The following is an 8,509-nucleotide window of genomic DNA, read 5'->3' as shown; positions in this document are numbered from 1 at the left end:
CGTTTTTACTTGTCTGCGCTACGAAATGTGTGGCTATAAATCAGTACATGCATGTGGCTGTTTGGTTCCTCGTTCCTTTGGGCTAAACATTTCAATTCAAACAAGGTCCCATAAACTGCCCGACTGCATTCGGCTGACTTCAGCCGCCAACAGAAAATTGGTGCTCTGCTAGAGCATCTAAACCCGGACATAGCGAATTTGGGCCCCTAAACGTCCACGGACGCGCCTGATCAGTGCCCGGCCATGTCCGTTTTGAGCCCCTACTTGTCCGTGCATGCAAGCATGCTTCCCATTTTTCTCTTTTATATGTCCCATCACTTGCATGTGATTGATGAAAATGAAGAGAGCGGGAAAAAAAGAAAAAAAAGAAGGTGTGGTCCAGGTGGGCCGCGTTCTACATGGCTGACTGACCAGGTGTGTTCGGGAACCTCATATCTTCCTCAGATTTGCTATCAATATGAAGGTTCGCGGACAGCCCATACATATAGGATGGTATGAGGGTTTCGATTCGGTCACATTTTTCCTTCTCTCTTGTCCGGTCACTGACCGCGCACATCCACGAAGGTTTGAGGAGGACTTGAGAATGAATTTTGGGATAAGCCATCTTTCTAACAAGGTTAAGAGGCTTCGGATGTAGATGCTCTTAGAGCATTATTGTAGTGGAGGCAGATATATGCTACGCCTTCTCACTCTCTTTTTCCATATTAAAAACCTACTATACTTTTTTTTTGTCTCTCACAGAAGAAAAATAAAACTATGCATTTCATACAAAAGCAGAAGAAAAAATTAATGATAACATAAATAGCTTTTCCTGCTGTTGATTGGCATCCGTCGAGTGATATCTACTCATACCCTGGAAAAGTGATATTTAATCATGATGACAAGGCCATGAATATTACTCTCTCTGTACATTAATTTAAGACGTTTTTGCACTTCAATTTAAATACAAAAACGCCTTACAACTACAGAGGAAGTAGTAGTTACAATATATAGATCGTTAACAGCAAGAACTTAAACGAAGACGATGATCCGCTATTGTGTCCTTGTCAGAGATTGCCACATCAGCTAACAGATACTGCTAGAGTTGTGGGTCAGATGAATGTGACAGCTCAAGGTCACAAGAATACGACCTGTTCTAGTGCATCCACATCCCCGGTTATGCAAGCATGAATATGATATGCTTCCAAGTTAAACATACTTACATACTATTAGTTACTAAAAGAGTAATCTCGCACGCTAGCTTTCTATCTCAACCCATCGTCACGGATGACCTTCGATAGACCGTAAAATATAATATGATAATTCCTCAAAAAAAATATAATAAGATGAAGACGTCTGCCTCTTGTGCCACATGTAGTAAGCAGCAAGGAATTGTTTCCTTTTCAGCTGACATCGCCTTTGGACATATCAGGCACGACGAAGCATCGAAGCGTACGTGTGTCCATCGATTGGCATGCAGCAGCCAACGCTTGCTGGTCAGCTTTGACACACTGGTGCAGTACAGTACAAGCATGCTGACACAGCCGGATCTGCAACACCATGCTGACAAATAATTTGCTGCCTACATCCTTGACATTTCCTGGACATCGCATCACACGTTGACATTAGAATGTTAGGCCGTTGCAGGTAGCTAAAAGCAAAGTCAGCATATGTGTGTATCACATGCTTAAGCTGCGGATAGGTTGTCCCCAGAAGTGGATTGTTTATGATTCCTATCAGGCAGAATTGGAAAAGTGAGAGCCGTTCCGTATCTTCTTACTCGAAAGTCCACCATCACAACAGCTTTGGAGCTAAGCTATTTTATGCATGCAATGGTTGTGAAAAAAAGAGAGTGTGCATCAAAACTCTGTAGAGAAGATCAAGATGGCCCCGAAACTTTTATGTGATTTTTTCTATGTTAAATGAGATTTTATGGCCAAAGGGCATTAGGAGGCGAGCCACCAGGGGCCCACACGGGCAGGGGGGGAGTAGGTCGCGCCACTTGTCCATGTGGCTAACTCATGGGGTCCCTCTGCTATTTCTTTGCCCCAATATCCATCATATATTTTAAAACAATTCTTCAAAAAATCATGCTTCGTTTTGAGCTCCGGAGAATTGCTTTCTATTCTGTTGCTATTTTCCTTCCAGAATTTCAGCTACCGGCAATCTCCTTCTCTTTGTATATCTTGTTTTCTAAGAGAGAAAAGACATTAGAGTCGCAGCATATTGTGCAATATATCATTGAAATAGGATAAATTATAATAAAAATTAGTGATGCAAAATGGATGTATCAATGTCCGGGGTGGTTGTTGGATGTAGTCGATGTCGTGCGCACCACAACGTCGCCCTTCGGGGCCGGAACCGTGGTTGCCGAGAAGGGCCGGATGGAGCGCAATGTGGTCGACCTGGGCACACAGCTCGGTCACTTGATGCCGAATGTGCGCCACCACTGGCCGCCAGAGTTACAACGACGCTTGAATCGCCTCCAACCTGGCCTCATTGGCGATGCGCCCATTCTTGACCACCTTGCCAGCGTCGCTTGCCTTGCTTGCTTGATGTGGTAGTGTGGCTTCTAGTTACGGTTCTCCAAATTGACTGGCCCAGATGTTATATACCGATCTACCTTAGCGCCTTAGATCTGGAAATGGAAGGAGTAGGTGGGAGCTTGAGAAGGGATAAAGGATACGAGGAGAAGAACAACTTCCCTCTTTTGCCAGTTCAATGTAATTGGTATTCGATGGTCACATCTGATCCAGCCACCTAATATTTAAGGGCATGTACAATTGTTGGCATTCTTATCTTAATCCTACCACATAATCTAGATATTACAAAAAAAAAGTTGTACAATGGGTTGTCTCTTAACCTTACCTCTATTAGCTAGATATTCCTAAAAAAGATATTGAGAGATTTATTGCTAAGAGATCATTTTTTTAATTAAGAGAAGGCACAATCTTTCCTCAGATCTTTTCCCCCATCTCAGCATTTGTCCTGCATGACACTGCTAAGGCTGCCCGCAGTGGGAGTATCATAGCTAATACTACCTTCGTCCTGGTTTATTGATCCCCATTGTAATTTATGCTAAACTTTGACCATAAATTTAACTAACAAAATGTTCATGCATGTCACTAAAAATTATATCATTGAAAACTATGTTCAAATACAAATCCAACAATACAATTTTGTTGACATGCACTAAGATTTTGTCAGTTAAACCTTTAGTCAAAATTTAGCACAACTTTCAAAGGGGACCAATAAACCAGAACGAAGGCAGTATCATGCATGCCAACTAGTCAATTTTGAGATGACATATAATTAAAGGAAGAAAGAGATGGTTGAGTATCATACTATATCATGATACTGTATCATAATAAATACGATACTACTATATGTCCTGCATTACAATAAATACGGTCGTCTAAGATACTACTCCCTCCGTTTCTAAATATAAGTTATTTTAGAGATTTTAATATGGACTAGATACGAAGCAAAATGAGTGAATCTGCATTCTAAAGTACATGTATATTCATCTGTATGTAGTCCATATTCAAATCTCTAAAAGGACTATTTAGAGGCCGTTCGGAAACTCCCCGCTCCATAGCTCCGCAGCGGAGCGGAGCGGCGTCCAGTACAGTTTTGGCGAGCGGCAAAATGGGCACTCCGCTCGCTCCGCTCCCTGGCGAAGGAGCGGAGTATTACCGAACACAGCCTTAGATACAGGGAGGGTGATCTATAATACTAGGAAAACGTTTAACTTAGACCGACTGATTTCTCGTTGCGTCAACCGCGTCGCGAGGCGTTGGATCGAACTCAATCCTACAACGCGCGCTTGCTCGCATGTGGTCTCACATGAGTTGGCCTGGAAGCACAACCGCGTTGGTCATGGGCCCCACCAACTTCCAACCTTATCTACCTGGAAGACCAGCATGCGGTGAGCCACAGCCACCCGTTTCTCTTCTTCCCCAAATGTGATTCTCTTCTTCGTCTCTAACCTCCTGCTCTTTCCGCCATGAACGCTACCGCAGAACACCAGTGCTTCTGTGCAGCACGCATCAACGTCGCCGGTGATTGTTGCGCAGCACTCGCCGGTGTTGCAAACTTGCAATGGTTGTCGTCTGCGTCTGTCGATGCTGCGGGAAGTGGGACGTGCTCAAGCTACAAAGCAACACGACGTGTGCGAGTTGCTGCAAGGCGGCCGGTGCAGTGAGGGACAGGCGGCCACCGTGCTGTGGAGCGGGGCACGTGCCGCAGCCATCCACGATTGCCGTCGGTGCTTGTGTTGGAGCTTTTTTTGTGCCAGACGGTGCTTCCATGGAGCTCCAATGGAGTATCGCCGAAGTTGTCCGTGTTGCCTTGTAGCTTTGCTGCGTCGCTCAGTGCTTCCATGGAGCTCCAATGGAGCATCACCGGAGTCGTCGGTGTTGCGTTGTAGCTTTGCTGCGTCGCTCTGTTCTGCCATGAAGCTACAATGGAGCATCGCCAGCGACCATCATACAAGGTCACCGCTGCTGCATCGATGGCCGGCTTGGCGTCTCCTGCAACATCGTCGCTGCTGCATACTGTGGCCGGCGTAGCCCTTCAAATTTTGCAGCATCATCATTGTTGCGTGGGCGAGGGATGAAACGAACTGTCGCCAGCGCTGCACTCATCAGGGTTGCAGCATCGCAGCTACTGTGACGTCGCCAGTGTGGGTGAGACGGCGGATGCGTCAGTGCTGCAGTCGCCAGTTTCTTTCGTTGTTGAGAGAGGAGGTGGGTGTCGCAACAGCGCTGGCGGCGGCTGGATGCAAGACTAGAGGCGAAGGAGGACGGGGGCTGAGACGCTGAGCTGCTATGATCGAACGGGCCATATGCACCTAATCAGACGGTTCGCCGGCTGATATGTAGCATCCGCCATAATACTAATGCAATAAAGATATATGATCATAAACTAGTATCATATTTCGCGTCGACATGGAGACATTACCCAGCATATCCTACCCGCGCACACTGATCGCTGGGACCGGCTTGTCTTCCAACATCCTTCTGGTGGGGTCGTCGTGACAGGCGTGATAGGGTTCATGCGTATCCACGCGAAGTTGAAAACCAACATTACTAGAAGAACACCTGTGCGTTGCAACGGGGCCGTATTAACTTTAAAAGTTCAATATCAATTATGTTAATATTACATTTAGTATTCTCATACATATTAAGTGACATTGACGACCTTTTTTACCATCAAATTCTCACATACACACCCTCTCCCTCCCTCTTCCTCACTCTCTCTCCCCCTCTCCCTCACTCGGGAGGTGGGACGAAAATAAATTCGAAACGAAGACTACCAACTGAGACATTAAGAATAGAGATCATTTAGTTGATAAGAATAAATAGAAAACGGTGTTAAAAAGGAGAAACGGATTAGAATACATTGAAAACCCAAAAGGACAATGTAAAAGGGGATTCGCCCTGCCCCCGGGCCTTGCCACCGAACCGGCTCAGTGGTCCAGTCCCTGCGCGGTCGTCTTCTCCTGTTCCCCGAGCCGCGTCGCTACAGAGCCGAGCTCCCGCGCGACCACCTCGCTGGCATCGAAGGGCAATGGATAAGGGTGACGCCCTTCCTTCCCTGCCCCCATGGCCTCACTCCTCCTCGACGTCCCCTCCCAAATCCACTTCTCCTCCTCGCTCGCTCGATCCCGTCGATTTGGACGAAGTCAGACGCCACGGCCACCATGACCGACCCCGTCCACATGGCCACTGCCCTCCCTGCGGGCTAGGAGCTTGTCGAGCAGCTCCGAACGCCTTCGCTACTTCGTCCGCGCCAATGAGATCAAGTCCAGCACCCCCGCATCGACGTCGCTGTCGTCTTCCTCAACCTTGGGCCACCGCGACATTGTCGTTCGATCCGCGCCGCCTCGAGCTCCCATGTCTTCCCCTAGGGCGCCATTGACACTGCCATGATCTCCTCTTGCCTTTCCCCTGTTTCCCCTCTTGTTTGCTCTCGTTAGGTATTTCGTCGTGGCCGAGAACCGCCGTCCGCCATGGCCATTGCAGGGGTAGCCACCGAGCTCCTCGGATTGACCCCGTGGCACATGCCCGCTCCTAGGCACGCCCATGCCCGAGCCTGCCGCTCTTCTTTCGCGCCCGCGGGCCACTCCCTCTCCATGCCCACGCCCGTGCTACATCGCGTCGGTCGCGCCCGCTGCTGCCGTCGCGCTCGCTGCAGCCACGGCAACACTGTGCCCCCGCGCGACACACACTCGGGCCGCGTGCCACACTCTTGTTGGCCGCGCTCGCCCCGTCTGCTGCCGCCTATCCTTCGCTCGCCCTGCTGTTGCGCCCCTGCCTCGCGCCGCCTCCAGTCATGGCCATCTTCTGCCAGCCGCCCCCTCGGCCACGTCGGCCACATCTCTCCCCTCCACCGTCGGCCGCTCGCCTGGCCTGCTGCGTGTTGCTTCCTGCTGCTATGCACTGCTCTACCGCTGGTACGCTACTGCGCCATGCCCTCGACACCGCCGTGGAAAAATGTGGCGGAGGGATTGTTAATGGAGTACGAGAAGGAGGTGGCGGAGAAGGTGTGGAGAGGCAGGAGGTCTGGGGCGGTGTCACCTGGCTGTGGTGGAGGTGTTTATGCGAGAAGGAGCCAGAGTGGAAGGAGAGGTCACAATTGAAAAGAATCGGAAAAAAAATCATAACTCGGAGATCTTAGTTTAAAAAAATGCTAATATCGATGGAGGAGTGATTTTTTTCAATAGGTGGAAAACATAGGAAATATTGGTTGTTATCAAGGAAAGTTAAAATTTAAGGAAACTTAGGATTTTTGAACTGATTTCTATGCAAATGGGGTTTTATTATTTGGTAACGTGATATCAGTACCTGCCCGTTTGTGACATGTCTGATTAGGAAAGTTTACAAATGTTAAGAAACTATTTATTGGGAGGAAAGTTGTGACGTGTCTGTTATTTGTTCCCTGAAACAAATTTCACTAATAAGAAAAATCGATTGATTTAGATAAGTTAGGAAAGTTAGATTAAAATGTATTATTTGTTTCCTGAAAATCTGTTATTTGTTTCCTAAGACAAATTGAACCAATAAAGGAAATAGATTGATTTGCATAATTTAAGGAAGTTAGATTAAAATGAATTATTTGTTTCCTGAAAATCTGTTATTTGTTTCCTAAGACAAACTGAACCAATAAAAGGAATCGATTGATTTGCATAATTTAAGAAAGTTAGATTAAAATATGCTAAAAAAAGATTAAAATGTATTATTTGTTTCCTGAAAATCTGTTATTTGTTTCCTAAGACAAATTGAACCAATAAAAGGAATCGATTGATTTGCATAATTTAAGGAAGTTAGATCCGTGATTTGTTATACGTTCGAAGAGTGGAGAGAAAAATAAACTGATGGACCAGGATGGGAGGGGATGGTAGGAGGAGAGACGAAAAAAACCCAGCGAAAATAAACCGCGGAGACGATTCACCAACTCGTTCATTAAGAATAGAGATTTAGCCCCTCGAGGTGCACGAAGGAAGTGGAGAAAGTGGTGGTGCCTTGCGTCGCGCGGCACCGCCCGACCGAGAGACTGTTTGGCCACAGTCCACACACGATGCGATGCGAGCCCTCATGACATCGATGGTCAATACGAGTAGACCAAATACGCACCGTACCAATCTTCCACGTGCGTCTCCTCGCTGCGGCAAAATCCTACGGTGCGTGCTTCATTGTTTGCCGCCTTTGTGGTCTTGTACGTCACGCGTGACGTGACCTTTTCCCCGTGCTCCCCAAGTTGCCTCGATCCTTCTTTTGCTTTAATAATTTGTCCGCGCTTCAGCTTGCATGCCAAGTCTAAAGTCTGATCATCCCTTGGACTCCCGCGCGTCCGTCCACCAGGGCCTGTATATATAAACAACCGGGCACGCGCCTCAACTCAACCCTCCCACACAACTACACGAGTCCCAAACCATCTGCAAGCATCGTTCATCCTAGCCAGGCTCCTAACTTACTTGTACCTTACTTAGACAAGGAAGCAACGGCAGCAGCAAGAATAGTTGAGGAGAAGGAGAGGAGGAGCTGATAAGGCATGGCGTCCATGATGGGAGGAGACTTCGTGGAGGCCTACGTGCTCAGGAACGCCTACAAGGAGAAGCTGAGGCGCATGGACCAAGCCGAAGCTGCGGCGGCGCAAAGAGCACCAAGGACGCCGCCGGTGCCGCTGGAGAGAAGAAGAAGGCTGCTGCTGGCGGCGGTGGTGGTGCGAGCAGCAGGGGAGGCTTCTTTGGCCTCGTGAAGAAGAAGGTGCACCCCAAACCCAAAGCAGCAGCCGCGGCCACTTCCTCTTGATTATACTACTGTATTCGCCATGCCACCAAGTTGTAAGCCGCAGCTTTCTTCTAGCTAGGAGCGTATGTGTGTGTATGTTTGTTCTTTCGATTAGCTTCTCTGAGGCCAAAGAAACTTTGTGTTGGAGGAGTGTGTAAGTCACTGGCTGTAATGTTTGCAAGTTGTTTTGTTCATTGGTTCAAATAAAGTTGACAAAAAAAATGAATCACAATCCA

General features: G+C 47.7%; 1 pseudogene; it reads left to right on the top strand.

The window, feature by feature from the left end:
- Nucleotides 1–7,860: 7,860 nt before the first annotated feature.
- LOC119324078 lies at nt 7,861–8,509 on the top strand (annotated as a pseudogene).

The sequence above is a fragment of the Triticum dicoccoides genome, chromosome 6B, assembly GCF_002162155.2.
Source record: "Triticum dicoccoides isolate Atlit2015 ecotype Zavitan chromosome 6B, WEW_v2.0, whole genome shotgun sequence".
In the NCBI taxonomy this organism is placed as follows: domain Eukaryota; kingdom Viridiplantae; phylum Streptophyta; class Magnoliopsida; order Poales; family Poaceae; genus Triticum; species Triticum dicoccoides.
The sequence above is the reverse complement of the archived record's forward strand: the minus strand, read 5'-3'. Positions and strand labels throughout refer to the sequence as shown.